The sequence below is a fragment of the Gambusia affinis genome, linkage group LG05 (genome assembly GCF_019740435.1).
Source record: "Gambusia affinis linkage group LG05, SWU_Gaff_1.0, whole genome shotgun sequence".
In the NCBI taxonomy this organism is placed as follows: Eukaryota; Metazoa; Chordata; class Actinopteri; order Cyprinodontiformes; family Poeciliidae; genus Gambusia; species Gambusia affinis.
In genome coordinates, this window is record NC_057872.1 from 20,133,478 (window position 1) to 20,150,112 (window position 16,635).

Below are 16,635 nucleotides of genomic sequence, written 5' to 3' on the forward strand. Positions count from 1 at the left end.
TTAAACGAAGGCGGGAAAGACATGAGAAGTTCCTGCAGCGGCCTAATAGGGAAGGTGCCATCACATCAAACCACCAACGAACCGCCGTGACCCTCATGCAAACGATGACGCATCGGTCTGAGCACCGGGGTGTAATTTCTCATTATTTTCACATGAATACAGTTGAGAGTAATACTAAAGATATTCTCAGAACGACAGGAGCAACTATAACACAAGACAATGAGACACCTTCAAACATCACGGGAGAAACAACAAAAAAAAAACTCCCATTCTCCTCCTCCTCTCTCTTGTCTCTCCCCACCTTCCTCCCACTCACTTGGTTCATGCGAAACTGAAAGACCCAGGTCTGAAAAGGGGGAATTTATAAGGCCTTACATGCCCTAATTAAAGCAGTTCCTGGAACCGTGTGCATGTATGCATGTGTGGATGTGTGTGCGCACATGCACAGCTGCGCGTGTGCTCCTTGCCTGACAGACCACTCAATATGTCACTTCCCTCTATCCACCAGTTCACGGACACATGGCTGTCACCAGTGCAGCAAGGCCACGGTCACATGAGCCGTCACGCAAGTTTGCCCACGACAGGCACAAACGAAAGAAATCAAACCTGAATGAAGATCTTAGGAAACGCTGGAACAAAACAGATCCTGGACTTGAATCTGGACTTGAATCCTTACAGATCAGGTCGACACAACTAAACCTGCTGAGTTAAAACGGGTTTATACCAAAATAAACCCGCATCTATTAGAGATTTATCCTGAAAGAGTCTCAAAACAAATTACTATATCAGAGTATCAAGGAATTACACTCAAATTTTTACGATTAAAAATGTTAAACAACATGATTAGTTGCTTTATATTCAAAACAAATAGCAAAAGTTGCTGATATATTATAGCTAAATACAACTACAATGATGTTATGCATGTTTATTAGTTTAATCTCAATAGAATGAAAGTATAAAATTAACTCCACGTAAATGTATTGATAGTTTCTAATTGCTTATTGCACAGAATATTTTTGCTTTTCTGCTCCGTAAAGAGAAACCCAAAAACAAGTTGCACCAGCTGAAAAGATGATATTTTAAAAAGAAAACCGTCTTTAACATTGTTTTCTTAATGCACATGACTTAGAATTAGAAACAATTTAACAAACTACTAAATGTAAAACTGCTATATATTATCCATAAAACTCCATACATTCCTAAATTTTAATTAAAAGTAAAATTTTCTCTTTGAAATTTATCACAAAAATATTAAAATTCAGGCATCTACATAAAGATTTTTAGGAGGAATTTATATAATTATTAAATAATTTGCATGTTTGTCGTAATTCTTTTCTCTGATAATCAGTTGTTTTATTCCAGAAGAATAATCTCACACTACTTTATTTCAATGCCATGTTTTCTAGTCTTTCCTATTTTGAGGAGTGTTTAAGAGACGTGGTTCCCGCTGTCACGGAGGAACAAAAAGACTAAGTAAACAATTAAAGAATAACAGTATAATTCAAACACCCCTCAGTAAAATTTATTTTCTAGGAATTGAGTTTTGTTTCCAGGGCTTAGAAAATATCATAGTTAAAATATTTGTTTGTATAAATAAAAGATAATATGTCAAAAAAAATGTAATTCATTAGCTCATCCATTAGATTATGTCCTTATGTATTTATATTACGATCTACAACACAGGACATCAAAATCCCTAATAAGTTCCTTAAACAACAAAAAATGAAATTGTAAAAATGTTTCCTGTTCTTTGCTCTTCTTCTTCTTCTTCTTCTTCTTCTTCTGGAGTTATAGAGCGACTGCAGCCAGCAAACCACAGAGGAGTTAACTTCCAGGTTGCCTATAAAATATTCAACTGCTTGACCACTTTATTCAGCTCATATTTTGTTCCAAGGACGGCGATGTCTCCAGGAAACTCCTCCCTCCCGGCGTTTATCAAAGTTTGACCACCACAAAGTGTTTGTGGTGTAAACGATGCCAGAGAAGCAAAGAATGTGCAACGACCTCGATAATAAAGTCAATATCAGGGAAGTTGGTGGAACTAAGTGTTCCCCCTGATAAACGAGCGCAAATGGATTTCAGATTATCTCCGTCTGTTTGCAACTGGAGGCATGAAAACCAGAATGGATGGAGAGGAAAAGAAGGCTAGGGCTGCTTACATTTTTTAATTAAGTGTTATCAGATTTATATTTATGCTGAAGGATCATTAAATTTGTTGAAATGGTGCTACTATGTGACAATGTAAGACCAAGAAGTAGAAAAAGCTACTAAACCTGCCAGGTGTCTTAGTGTTTGCTGATTTTGTGCTTAAAGTTGAACATTTATCATCACTTCCTGATATGAACCAACATCAGGTATGTGCAGAATGTAAAGCTCAAAAACGTCTCCAATCTCAATTTTTTTATTTATTATTATCCATGGCAGGATTTTTAATAACTGCAAATCTTAAAAAGGGAAAATGCAAAACTAAATCCACTAAATATCTGCAGTTTATTTAACATATTCTTTGCTTTTCTGATAGTGAACAGGATCACAACAATCTAAAATATGTTTAATAAACTAAGAATATTGAAAAGTAGAATTATCTAATTGTCTTTCTTTTAAAAAGGCAAACATATTTTGGACTGTTTTACAACTCATTTTTCTTCTAAATCTAGATGCTTTAACTTTAGTAAAATATTATGTGCTGATATTTTTGAGGAGCTCATGACAGAAAAATTACAATAAAATTAGTTTTCCATTTTTAATTTATTAACTTAATTTTTCCCACATGATAAAAAGTGATACGGTTCTAGTGCAACGTCATAATTAGACTCCAAAAACTTTCCCCCAGAAAATCTTTTGGACAATAACTCTGAAAAATATGGCCAACTCTCCGTTATTCCTATATTGATTTGATACAATAGGGGCTTCTGCACTTCCCATGTCTTCTGTCACTTTTTTTTCAGCAGTTGCTTCTCAATTCCAGTCCTCAGGCCCTCCTGTCCTACTGCCCTGCGTGTTTTCGGTGTTTCCCTGCTGCTACACACCTGGATTGAATCTATGAGTGATTAACAGGCTTCTGCAGTACTTGATGCCTGCAGAACAGGTAATGCAATCGTTTGGATCAGCTGCTCTGAAATAGGGGCACATCTAAAACATGCAGAATAGAGGCGCCTGAGGACTGGAATTGAGACGCACTGGATCCATTGTTAACCTGTTTTTCCGAGCCGCCTTTAAACGCAACATGAGCGCTAAGATGCTAGTCCTCGGTTACACCTGTCCTGGAGATCTGCTGCTGCTGTGCAGAGCCACTCAGGTGTGTGTTAGAATCATGGCAGCAAACCAGCAAAATGCAAAGACCTTTGCACAGTTTCCCCCCCAAACTAACCGACTGAGTTGAGTAATGCGGCTGGTTGCAGGTTATGTTAGCTAAAAGATGACTAGCTAATACCAATATATCAAGTTAAGCTTGTTAACAAGTAGCCTGCAGGCTACCAATGTTGTTGTTTATGTTCAACTACGTAGATTCATTTAGCCCCCCCCCCCAAAAAAAAATAAGTCGATGTCCCCCCACCCCACCCACCCCGTTAAACTGGTTTGGAGCCGGGGCTGGTGGGAACTGATTGGACTTGTTAATCGTTATGTTCAAATAATGTTTTTCTCTGCTTTTTGCGAATCCAAACTCAACATGTTAACAATCAGACAGTGATTGAATAAGCTACAGTTCAATATCAGTGCATTTATTTCTAAATTTGTACAAGGAGAAGCCATATTGGATTTCGATTTTAGGCTTGCTAAGCAACCTTTGATTTTTGAAGTTGGTTTTCTAGCCTTAGGAGATGATCCAGTTGATTTTTTTCTGAACTACAAATATGAATATTCTGACTTTTCAGTCAGTATAGAAAGCACCATCAGAAGGATACCATCTAAAACAAGCATTTAACTATAGAAAAGTCAATTTTAGACTACAACAGCTTTAAAACTTAAGCTTCATGTAATGTTTAAATGTCAAAAATTAAATACCCTCAGTTGAAAAGTTCCTTTACATCCATCCATCTGGGTGTTTTTTTTTGTTTTGTTTTGTTTTTTTTTGTCAGCTTGTTCATGCTGTTTATTCAGCTATGATAATTTTCTCAGACGGTCGACCGCGACACTCAGCTTTCAATCAAAACTTTATGAATGTGCAGGCAGACCATAAGTGACGATAAATGTTTAATTAAAAGGTGAAGCCAAAGAAACCACCCCAGTAAGACCGTCAGCAGCAGTCATACCAGAATCATGCTGGTTTTGATGAGACTCTGCGTGAGACTACCGAGTTTTCTTTATATTTGGACTGTTTACAATTCATAGTACATTTGACATAACCACAAAACTACAACATTAAACTTTGGACGAGTGAGTGGAGATCGAGCTCATAAAAGATCGTAATGGCTTTCCACAAGTGACCAAAAAAAAGCACTGAAAGCTCTATTTAGCCGCAAATTTAACAATTTATCCCTGCATTTCAAGTCCAGTTATACTAAACTGTATGAGCATCAACTAGAAACTGGTTCCAAGGAAAAGAAAAGAAGAAACGGGAAATGACCAGAGTTCCCTATTATTTAAAAAGTCCTGCCTCAGTGGAGGAGGCAGGTTTCCTGGAATTTGGCTTTTTGGATTTGAATCATCAGGCAATTTTTCTTCCCCCATAGAGAAAAAACACAAAACATCCTCAATTATTGTATCCTTCATTTTTATCTTAAGAAAGCAGATGGAGATAAAGTGGACACAAGTTGTAATTAAGCTTTTTCTGCTGGGAAAAATTAACTCCCATGACATTTCACAAGTTCAGTGCTTATTTCACTCCTGATGTGTCATGTGGCCACAAAACCACCATGCAGTCATGTCAAAAAGGCTATAAACATGAGTATGACATTTTGTTCAAGGTCGGGGGGGGGGGGGGAGGTAATATTTACCCCATTAAACATCCCCAAAACTCATCAAAGACGAAGAGTTTTACAAAAACGGCCAAAAAGGCAGAATTTAAATCCATGAAAACATTCTTACCTCCAGTCCATAAACCCAGGAGACGATGCTGCCTGCTGTCAGTCTGTCACACTGCTGTCCCTTCCTCCTTTGTCCTTTACTGAGAGGCCAGAGATCATAAACCTAAAGGGAAGCAAAAGGAATAAAGTAAAAATAATAACTGTTGATTATCCAGAACTGGTGCAAATTGAGTGTCTTTCCTATCAGAGACATAATGTCATAAAAACTAGAAATGAAACATGTTGAAGTTTGCAAAGATGCAAATAGATTCACATGCACACCCACACACTATCATATGATATATCACATTAATCTGGAGCATGAAGGGTGGTTCTCAAAGAACAGAAAAAAAGTGATAGAAACCAGCTGCTTCCTCTTTTGACTTCTTTCTCTAAGAAGCCCTCCTGCAGCAGGTTGGGTCAGGAAAGCCCACACAGACACACGTCTCACAGATGAACATGATTATTACACACCACACCGAGCTGCTAGCCTGTGGTCAGCATTTGTATTTTCCTGATGTTTACAAATCTCAGGAAAAAAAAACCCCATCAAAATGAAAGACGAGCAAGATTATACAGATTAGGCACATACCAGTTACTGGTATCAAGACTTACAGGGTTCTGACCTAAAAAGATATGGTGTCAAAACTGAGAAAAGGCAGAATAAGGGTTTTGTTTGGCTATCAGAGCATACAGTACGGCAATGTTGCTCCTCCCTCACCTGTTATTGTCAATTAACTGCCTGAAGAGGGGCGCTGCACTCTTCTCTCACTCACAAAAAAACGACGAATTCAGCTGCTTGGAACAAGACAGAACGTCATTGTGTGGAAACTAAAGGAGCTTCACTCAAATTACAGTAATTCTGTTTGTTTTTGTAAAAAAACAAAGCAAAACAAAACAACTAGAATTCAGAATGCTTTTTTATTCCAAGAGTTTTTAGCTTCCACTAAAGAGGAGATTAGCTTTTACAGGCACGGTGAAGCATGATGGGTCAAAGTGCAAATTAAGAGTTTTGTAAATTGACTGTAGTAGTTGGAAAAAAGGAGGTGAGATATTTGAATATAAGTGGCCAACTGCAGGCTAGTTGCCTAAGCAAACACTTTGTCTATTTAATTTAATTTAATATCCTCTTGCTAAACTTTTATTGCTAAAAAAAAGGAAGATTATATTTTGCCTTAAACCTTTTTACTTATTTCTGCTGAGTTCATTGGTTATTTAGTCTACATTTCTGTTCAATTCTATGTCGCAAAACTAAAATAACAATAAACGTCAAAGATAACATTCATACAACCGCAATTATCAATAATTTATTTTAGCAGCATGAATAATGCTGTTCTTATGTATACACCTGTACAACCTAATGTCTGCTGCAGGTGCACATCAGCCTTTCCTCACAATTGTGCAGTTGTTGTAAAATTAAATGTATTTTTATTTTACTGGCTGATGCAAGGAACGAGTTTTTCCTGGCTGATGGCAACTTTTTCTTTTTACAGTCTGATCTGACAACTCAGATTTCCTCAAGGCTATATCATATAGAAAGAGGAAAAACTTTGCTGCAGCTATTTTCTTAGAGGCAGTAGTTTAAAATCCAACAGAAAATGAAGTAATGTTGTTTATGCATTGAAACTTGAGCTGCTTTTATCAAACTAGATAATGTTTCATTCACTTTTGTTGGTGTTTTTTAGTTTCAATGCATTTAATGAACAGCAAAAAAAAAGTCTGATTTTTCAGTATTTGACATGCAGATCAACAACAATCAGATCAGAGAATCTTTAATTTTTATCTCCAGGTTTTCATATTGTGAGAGTCTCATTCTGGCCAGTGCCTAATGCAGATGAAGTGTAAATAAATGTGTGAAGCAAAGAGGCCTGCAGACAGCAAAGCGTGACGGAGTCCTTTCAGGACACCGGAGGTGAGGGACGAAACACAACCGTCTAGTTGGGTTGCACATAAATGTCTGCTGGGTTAGCAAAGCTGGTGTTAAGAATTTGTTGGAAAATCCGGAGCGTGTGTCAGTTCTGAAAAGTCCTGCCACATTACGATGAATGATGATTTCTTTTTTTTTTTTTCCCCTTTCCAAATTTCAGTTTTACTCACAAGTGGAAGCGATAATTTCCCAGCGTGAAGACCAAGAGATTTAAACAACAGGCTGCGGCCAAGATGAGGAAACCAAACCCAAACGAGTTGAGCTAGTCAGGCCGGTCTGTCAAAGGGGCGAGTCAGCAACACATCTACCTCTATAATGAACACACACGCACACACACGCACAAGCCCACTGGCTTGACAGTCATCTCCCCACCCAGTGTGGCAGGCAGAAGCCTTAACCTAACATTACAGCCTGAGCATGTATCCTGCTGTAACACAGGATTGGGTCAGGATTAAAATAAAACACTGGGTGCGCCTTGGGGATGATGATGATAATGATGATGATGATGATGATGATTAACAGACCACTGTTGGGAGATCTTTTATTGGCACAGAATGCTAAATCCAGCACATCCTATGGCAAGCCAACACCGACAAATATTAGCCAACCTGTCAGCTAAAGAAATTATGTAAAGGTTGTTATTAAATAAATGAATTTAAACAACAGGGACAAAGATAGACACACGTCTGTTCCACTAATTCTGGAAGAGTTAAAACAGCGCTTCGCTAGGAGATACACAATTCTGATGATTTGTATATTGTCCAGTAGTGAAAAAGAAGTGATCAGAAAAACAGGAATAAACTAATTTTTTGACAGAAAATCCCTGAGAGATAACTTTCTTACAAAACAGAAATCATAATCTTTTTCTTCAAATGCCAATGATCTGACTCACGGTTTTCTTTAAGGGCAATGTCTCTGGCACCACCCTTTGAATGGGAGTCTTGTTGTGGTGCTCACATTAAACCCTGGTCTACTGCAAAGGGCAGGTGCAGATGATAAAATTCAGCACACACAGGTTTTCAGGTCAAGTTTCCTGATAGGGAAGCAGGAACCTGGATGCAAAGTTAGCAATCAAAGTTAGCAATTTACTTAGACGCCAGCATTCTTAGTTTTCTTTCTTTTCATAACTACTAACTTCTAAAGTTTACTCCACCTTAAACACAAACTACACTAAGTTATATATTCTTCTTACAAACTGGAAGAGAACTGGAAAGGTTTGTGAATGAACCAACCAGAAAGAACATTATGTACAACCTGGAAAGAGTTAGGCTGGGTCTCCAGCTGCATGCACTATATGAAATAACTTCATGTTTGTGTTCACTGAACACCGTTCAGAAAAACCCCCAACTATTGCTCGGTGGAAAATCAAACCTCAGTGATCAAATAAAACATCAAGTTACTTTACCGCTCATAAACAGGTGTTAGAAAACAACATTCACTGGCACAAAATGCCGCATCCCAGAGAGTTTTCCCACCAATTTTTATGGCATCCCAACTCTTCAGATGAGATCTCTGATGACTTTTAAACCATCTAGACTTAATCAACAATTGGCTTATGAGCAGGAATTGAATGACCATATAAAACATGTCTTTTGCCAGTCATAAGAAGTGTTCAAAACATCATTTGCTGGAAAACATCCCCCCCAAAAAACAGGGCATTCCCAGAAGGTTGAAAGGTGGGAAATCCATCAACTATTACAGCAAGTTGTTCAAATTCATTATTGAATACCACTTTTCCACAGTTCAGAAAGAGCATGTAAAGTGGTGTAAGCTGAGGTTTAAAAAGTCATTCAATGACAGGGTTTAAAAAAAACATCAAAATGTTATAAAGAATAGGTTTTAAAATATATTTTTGCATAATTTTCCTTGTTGGAAAAGTGCCAAAATTTGCCACTAATGGCTTGCCATACATATCTGGTTGACTGCGCACGTCCAGGTGGATGTGCGTGAGAGCAGGTTAGGTTTTGGATGTCAGCCGGTGTTCTCGGCTATAATTAGCAGCCCGGTGTTCAGAAATGTACCCGCCGACCCCGCTCCTCTCCTGTCTCACCTGAACGCGAAGCGCTCATCTCTCACAGCCTCACCAGTAGAAATATTTCATTTCCTTTAGTTTAAAAGGTGAAAAAGACCAAATGATGTCGACGGAATTTATCAGTGAGAAGGACAGTCACTTCTGTCACCCTGCTAAAGAAGAAGTGGGGAGGAAGGTTTATTATCGCTACGACTGAAGCGGACTAATTTTTAATGATAATATTTTGTAGTTTTGTGTCATTTTGAGAGGAACCAGGAGAAGCGGTTACCTGAGTGCCGGTGTGTCACCTGTCCCCAACTCGTCGCCTCCCACCTGACAGACACTTCCTGGATTATTCCGTCCCACCCTGACGACTTCTAAGAGCTTTAAATTCCCCTTTTTTAAATCCTCCCAGCGCTTGTCTTCTTAAATGTAGACTCCGTCCTCACTTTAACGCACGGTTGGGGCTTTATTCCTCGCCAAATGTCCTCTCTCTTGCCTCCCGTCCTGCTGTCTCTGCGGACCGCCGGCTCTCTGGCGCTCTGACCCCCCCACGGTGCTCTGCCTCCGCTCGCCCACTCCGTCTCCCAGCTCCTCCTTTCTGAGAACCAGGAAGCGGCTTGTCCTACTTATTACACCCGGTCGCCGGATTGGCTCTGGCAGGGCTGGGAGAAGAGACCGCCGGGGTGGGCAGGGCACACGGGGAGGGGTCCGGCCGAGGTCCGATAGGACCGAAGCAGTGCCTGTCGGAGAGAGGTGGGCTCCTCCTCCTCCTCCTCCTCTGGGCATATCTGCGCAGAGGTGGGCAGTGAAAGCGGATTGAGGGATATCTGCCACCAGCTTACCTGTCAGATGCAAAAGCATTTTCAGTCGAAACAGAATTAATAAACTCATGACTCAGCTGTTTCCCGACCCAGAAACCATCTGGCGGTGACCATGGATAGAGAGTTAGAGCTCCAGAGCCATGCGCCTTGCAGATCAGTCAAGTAAAAAGGAAACTGTACCGTGATAAATGAAACTCACACAGAGGATGTATCATATCCAGTGTGGAGGCTCAAAGGGCAACAGTAGGGACTTTTTTAGAATTACTTTTTTATGAATCACTTAAAAAAAGGAAACAACAGAGTGCTGAGAGAGTCACATCTATTACAAGATGTTTTATTGTTCATTACATTTGCATAAAATTTAGACTCCTCATTTGCATATAGCAAGAGAAGCTCACAGAAAAAAGTACACAAAGCTCAACACCTAAATATGGTTTATACACTCGATATACACTTTATATATATATATAAGTCTGAAAAAACTTAAGAGCCCCATCATAAACCTCCTGGTTATTCCACCAAGTATTGATTTCTAATTTCTTGTTGAGTTAAAACATTAGTATTGTTGTTTCTAAATGAATGTAAATCTTTTTTCTTTGCTTTATTTGAGGTCTGAAAGCACTGCATCTTTTTTTGTTATTTTCACCATTTCTCATTTTAAGCAAATAAATACTAAATTTTTGCTTGAAATTTCAGAGATATGTCATTAGCGTCAATTGCAAATTTATTGACGGAATCTGACTATGTTGTGTTTTTATTGTTGATTCTATGTTGCATTGTATTTTTGTGTTTGATTTGATGTAAAGCACTTTGAAATGCCTTGCTGCTGAAATGTGCTATACAAATAAAGTTTGATTGATTGATTGATTGATTGATTAGTTCGTAGAATAAAAGAACAATGTTCATTTTACTCAGACATTTACCTATAAAGAGTAAAATCAGAGAAACTGATCATTTAAAATGTTCTTTTAATTTTTTTCCAGAGTGATATTAGCCTGAGTGTTTTCCAGGATTGTTCTTTATTTACCTCCATTCATCTCCAGTCAGCTTCACTGTCTTGAAAAGCGTTGTGTGTTTAGGGTGTAGTGTAGTTTGTTTTGCACATAGGTTAATAAGTTCAGTTTTGCTGTGTCGCCTGCATAGCTCGTGGAAAATTACGTATTTTCAGGAATTACTTTCTATTCATAAAGTTAAGATCTGTGGAGAGCGTAACTCGTCCTGGTCTTGAGGACAGATTGTACCTGGGATGTTTCGTCACAGTGAACTATTGTTCTCTGACAAACACCGTTTGCTTTCACGGAGCAGGTGTGCAAGGTTTCCACGTTCTAATTAGGCTACTTTTGAAGATAATTGGCTACACTGCATTTTATTTAAGGATATTTGAATAAAAGGGGTTGACAAAAAATGAACACTACAGTTTTCAGATTTTTATTTATATAAAAAAATATGGACATCCATTTCTAAATAAACTTGGTGCAAGATGCACATTATTTCATAATTTCCTTGTCAAAAACATTTCAGCAGAAGACTTTCTTGTTTGAGTAACCTTAATTATTCTGACTGAAGCAATAATTCAAGAGGATAACCTGCTGTAAATTGGTAAATTTCTTCAGTGAGTTCTGTTTCGATCCTGTGATTCAGTGTGTTTCATTGTCTACCTGAGCGGTTTCTACCATGTACTGTCATTGAATTAGCTATAAAACATGATCAGTATGCGTTCACGGATGCTTACCACTTATATAAAAATAGAAAAGTTTTGCAGGGTTCCATTGTGACTCCTTTCTGCATGCAGTTTGCCTGTTCTCCTTGTCACAGGGGCCAAAGCGTCAGAGTAGAGTTACTTCAAAGTAATATTTCTATAGTACAAGTAAAATATGACGCAATAAATCTACTTCCAGAAGCACTTTTTTCTGAATTACTTAAGTAAATGTAACTAGTTTCAAGTCTGCTCCATTTGCATGCGTGACTTCTCTCTTAATTGATCTCTGTAAATTGGTGTGTGTGTGTGGACTAGCAGCCCATCCAGGGTTTTCACCGCCTCTCCACAAATCACCATGGAGACAGACTCAAGCCCCTTTGCGACCCTACAAGGATAAAGGTTTTGCCTTGATTTTTAAGATATTTTAAAAACTGTCTTTTAAAATTTCGTACCAAACCGGCGGTAGCGCCGCCTTCCCACACTGCCTCCCCAGACGCCTCTGTTTGGTCTTTAAATGTAACTAAAGAGCAGCTTCGTTCCCCTGCTGAAAAACTTTGAAGAGTCGCTCGTTTTTGAAGTGGTTATGGGGATGGGAATCACCTTGCTTTCTCAAAGCCTGAATCTCATTCTCATCTGCTGTAATGTCGCTCCTGTAGTGTGTGTGTGTGTGTGTGTGTGTGTGTGAGTTGGTGGGTTTTGTATGGAGGGTGCAGGAAGTCTAAATATAATTTTGCGGTGAACTCAGACAGCCCACCTGTATTACCACCCCCCCAAACCCTAAATCTGTGCTTGCGGTTGTGCTACCAGAACAAAAAGTTACACGGCACATGTGAACAGTATGCGTCATCGATGTACATTTTTTCCAGTGAGGTGCACAGCAGGGGTCAGGACTCTTAGAAGGACAGTAGCTCACTAATCACAGTGATTTAAAATAATAAAAACTGCACTAATGTGTGTTTTCACTTTGTTTTATCGCCACTCAAATCCTCAATTATTCAAAAAGGGGTTGATTTCTATTATTTATTATTATTTATTAGACTGTACATGTAAATGACATATACAATCTCCACAGTGATAATACTAATACGTTATAACAATTTATTAAAGCAGTGATCTCACTGTCTATCTATGCTGGTTTGCTGTACAACAGAAACAAATTTAATTATTTATCTCTATATTACTTCTAATGGGGCAATGAAAGTGACAAGTGGACAAATTACAAATCTAACAGATGCTGAAAAGCTATTGAAAATCCATAAATTAAATTATTATTTCGTAGTTTTAACCCAGAGCTAAAGACGTTATTTACCTGCTTCCCAAATTTGATTTTATTGAGAGCAATGCACCAATTTACAAACCCACAACTGAAAAAGAAAGGTTTATTGTCCTCAATTCAACAAAGTGGTGGAACAGTTAACCTCAAGAATCTTTATCTAAGCTTCATTTCTCAATTAATTTAATTTTCATTTAGAAATAAATGCAATTTGTAACACAAAAAACATGAATATGTTCCTTAATTAAATGTTTTAACCCTTATTCTGTGTTGTGACACCTGATCTGTTGTGAAATTTGTGTTACCTCCTGTAAAGCCTCTCAGACGGAGGAGTTACCCTCAGTCTGTGGTTGAACTTGCAGCAGCAAATGCAACCTGTTTTAAAGCAGAGCAGGAAGGATCCCGCCGTCTGTTTGTGGATTGACTGCTGCTTTTACGCTCTCTCTCTATATATATATAAATGTTATATTACAACACTGTGGTATAACAAAGGATGAAAACAGTTATTATTTGTCTTCTGTCTGGTGGTCTAGTTTGTTTCCAGAGGATAAAGACTTCCCTTTGAGTCTATTTCAGAGCCAAAGTGACAGGCAGCAATTACAAGGCCTGTTTTTCTGCGCACCAGCTCTATTCATGGCTGCAGATCCAAGCTACTTCTGGCATCATTAACTTCTGCAGAGCACTATTTGGGCTTCACGGCGGCCTCTAATATTCAGTTCACAAAGTAGAATTTCTCTAAAAGTATTTGTTTTCTCTGCTGTTACGATAAAGTTAGTTTAAAGCAATAAAACGGCACTTTCGACGCATCTTTCTCCTTCCTGTCGTGTGTAAATTATTTTTAAAGCACTTCCGCCATCTAGTGGTCACTGTGAAATCTACAACTCAGATTTTCCTGAAGGTAAAACCCCCCAAAATAAACAAAAAACATAAATATTAACATCTACACTCAATTTACAAACGTTTAACAGCATCCATGACTGTTCCAAATTTAAGATCAATTACAATTTGGTTTATTTAATTCAGGTGAATTATTGAAACAATGTATGGACACAAATGATTGTGGCCTTAACGTAGCATTTTGTAGGCAGTGCCTTTTGAAGGAACAAGTGATTTCTGTGCTTCACCGGATTTTATTGTGCCTGGAAAAGTGGGAAGAAATTTCATGTTAATATTTTCCAGATCCAAGAAGAAAATAAAAACATCCCATTAATTTTTGCCTGTAACTTCAGCAGTTTCAGAATAAACCTCTTACTTTATGAAATTCAGATCTACTGTCTCACAATGCTGTACTTTCTATTTGCCCTGCATTGATTTTCTCATACATCTGAAATTAAAGAAGTTATTACACTTCATACCAACAAATCTGCCTGCACTATCTGCAATTTTATTGGTTTTCCATATATTAAAGGCATTCAAAGCGAGATTAGCTGAGGGTTTCTGAAGGAAAATTCAGCATCACAGATTCGCCTGTCTGTAATTAAACTGCAGTGGTGTTCATGCAACTATTTATTCTACAGCTACTTTACTGTACATGAATTTGTAATCGGTAGTTTCAAGCATGAGAAGCTGCTGCAGACTACCTGACTACTAATGAGAGCAGAGAGAGAACAAAAAATGTGAAACAGTGGAGAAGCAGGTGTGTGTCTACAAATCGAAGGTTGGATTTCAAATTGTTTCATTCAGCAGCAGCAGCGACTTCAAGGTTCCCGAATTTAACCTTGAATCTGAATGAGTCTGGTCTTTGCTGGGAGGAGAAGGTTGTGAATCCAGGAGAAAGAGCATCAGGACAATCTGCGGGTGGTTTTTGTTAATACAAACTGGAAGTTGTTTTATTGCACAATGGTGAGGTTGAGTCACAGAGCTTCAGTTAATTAAAGCTCTCGTCGGAGACTGAGTCACCAGGGTCACATTCAAGTTTGAAGTGGTACTCCATGTGAATCTACCCTGATGACGCAAAGAAAATGAAGGGAAAATGTGTAATCTTTGGGTAATTTTAGGGAAATCAAAGGTCGTGGTGACGGGTAGTTTTCATTCAAATGTATACTTGAGTTGAAATCTTCACCCAATGAAATCCCTGAATTTTTTTGTGTTATTTTGATTCCTTTAAATGGAGGTTTTGTGGCAGAGGGCGGGTTGTATTTTATATTTTTCTCTGTTGCAGCATACAGGAGATTCAATGAAATATTTAGAAACTCTAACTGAACAGAATCTGAAATATGGAGAATCTAAGAAGGTGCTTGTTTGGTTTCAGATCAGATATCCTTGAGTTGTGCAGATATAAAGCAGTATGTTTTTCACAGCGTCCTTGGAAATGCACAAATCACCAGTATTTTTTTATTAAACCCTTACCTTGCTCCCTTAGAAATATAACTCTATATTGTGTTTTACTGAAAAGACTGGGGATTGTTAATATAGATAAGTGTGATAACCTAGCCTTTACTTTATGGGTGAGTAATATCAAATGACTTTTTCAGCTGCATATGAGTCACGGTTGAAGTAACCTTTGCCATGCTGACAAATAATGTTAAAATTAAAGCCACATCCTCAGCAACACCCGTACCGAAAACTACTCACTGTATTGATTATGTGTCAAAACAGCTGCTTATGGATGCTGATTTACAGGATTATCATTAAACACTGCCAGGCCATTCCATTTCACACATGTACAAAGCAAAAACTAACACCTGGAAATGTTGCCTGTATCCTGTCAAGATTAATTAGGGTTATGGGGACGGCATGAGAGCAAATATGTTCCTATATGAACCAGAAAACGGTTAGTATAAGTTGAATGGGGTAATGATGGTGCTTGCAACTATAAATTTCCTCAAACTGGACTTTTAGAGCTTTTCATAGTTTTGAGTTTCTCCCTCTCTAACTTCCTGTAGCAGACACCTGTGCTACAGTGGAAGTGAAAGCTTGTGAATTCGCAGGAAGAACAGCTGATACCTTGTTTTCACCTCTGCTTATGGTCATTTCTGTTCTTTGCTTTCACCCTTTAGCCTGAGTGAAGAACGCACTCTTCCAGTGTATTAGGCTTTTTTATTTTAAGGAATTTATTTATCTGAAGTTAAACTAAAACTCTTTTAGCTCATCAAAAACAACCATTTTAAAAATACTTAAATATCCAAGATTGACAAATTAATCTGAAACAAGATCAAACAACTAAACACTTTCCTGCAACAAATAGAGCAACTCTGACTGCAGTTTGCAATTTTAAACAATGTTGATCAGTCTGATAAATTGTTTTATTAAGATTTAAAATAAAGAAAAACAAAAGAGTCAACCGCTATCTGGAGGTTGTTGTTGCATCTGGAATGGAGCCGCCATTGAAGTGTAAAGCCAATTAAAAAAATAAAAAATAAATAAATTTAAAAAGTGGCTTAAGCATAACAGACTTAATGTTTATGAGTGGAAACCTTGAGCCTTAAAAAAATCTGTGGGCAGGATTATAAAGAAAACCTCCAAATCTGACTCGGTTTCACTGGTTCTGTGAGGAGGAATGGGTCCAAAATCACAATAAATTATTGTGAGAAACTATAGAAAGGACATTGGAAATGTTTCACCCGACTTTTACAGCTAGCGGGCAATTCTGACAAATACACCATGTTCCAAATTATTATGTAAGGGATATTTTCTCAGATTTTCTTAAATGGTCGATGCAAATAATGGTCAGTATAATTTCAAGTCCTGAACTATTAAAGTATAAATCAAATTTTACTGAACAAAGCTCCCCATGAGAACAGTATTTTTTCACAAATAAAAAATTCAAAATGCACTGTTCCAAATTATTATGCACAGCAGATTTTCTAAACATTTTATAGATTATAAAGAATTGCAAACTTTCATTCTTTGAATGTGCAGCATTAAGTGGGCACATGTACTAAAATCAAAAGCT

General features: G+C 37.9%; 1 protein-coding gene across 3 annotated transcripts in view; it reads right to left on the minus strand.

The window, feature by feature from the left end:
- Window positions 1-9,586, minus strand: part of zbtb7b (zinc finger and BTB domain containing 7B) — a 28,101-nt gene extending 18,515 nt beyond the window's left edge. Inside the window, exons 1-2 of one of the 3 annotated variants that reach the window (XM_044115979.1) lie at window positions 9,234-9,586; window positions 5,029-5,130 (exon numbers count right to left, since the gene is read on the minus strand). The gene's annotated coding sequence lies outside the window, so the exon portion shown is untranslated. Of the gene's footprint in view, window positions 1-5,028; window positions 5,131-5,727; window positions 8,535-9,233 lie in introns of those variants that run through there. The other 2 variants (XM_044115977.1, XM_044115980.1) reach the window with 2 other exon arrangements.
- Window positions 9,587-16,635: the final 7,049 nt, after the last annotated feature.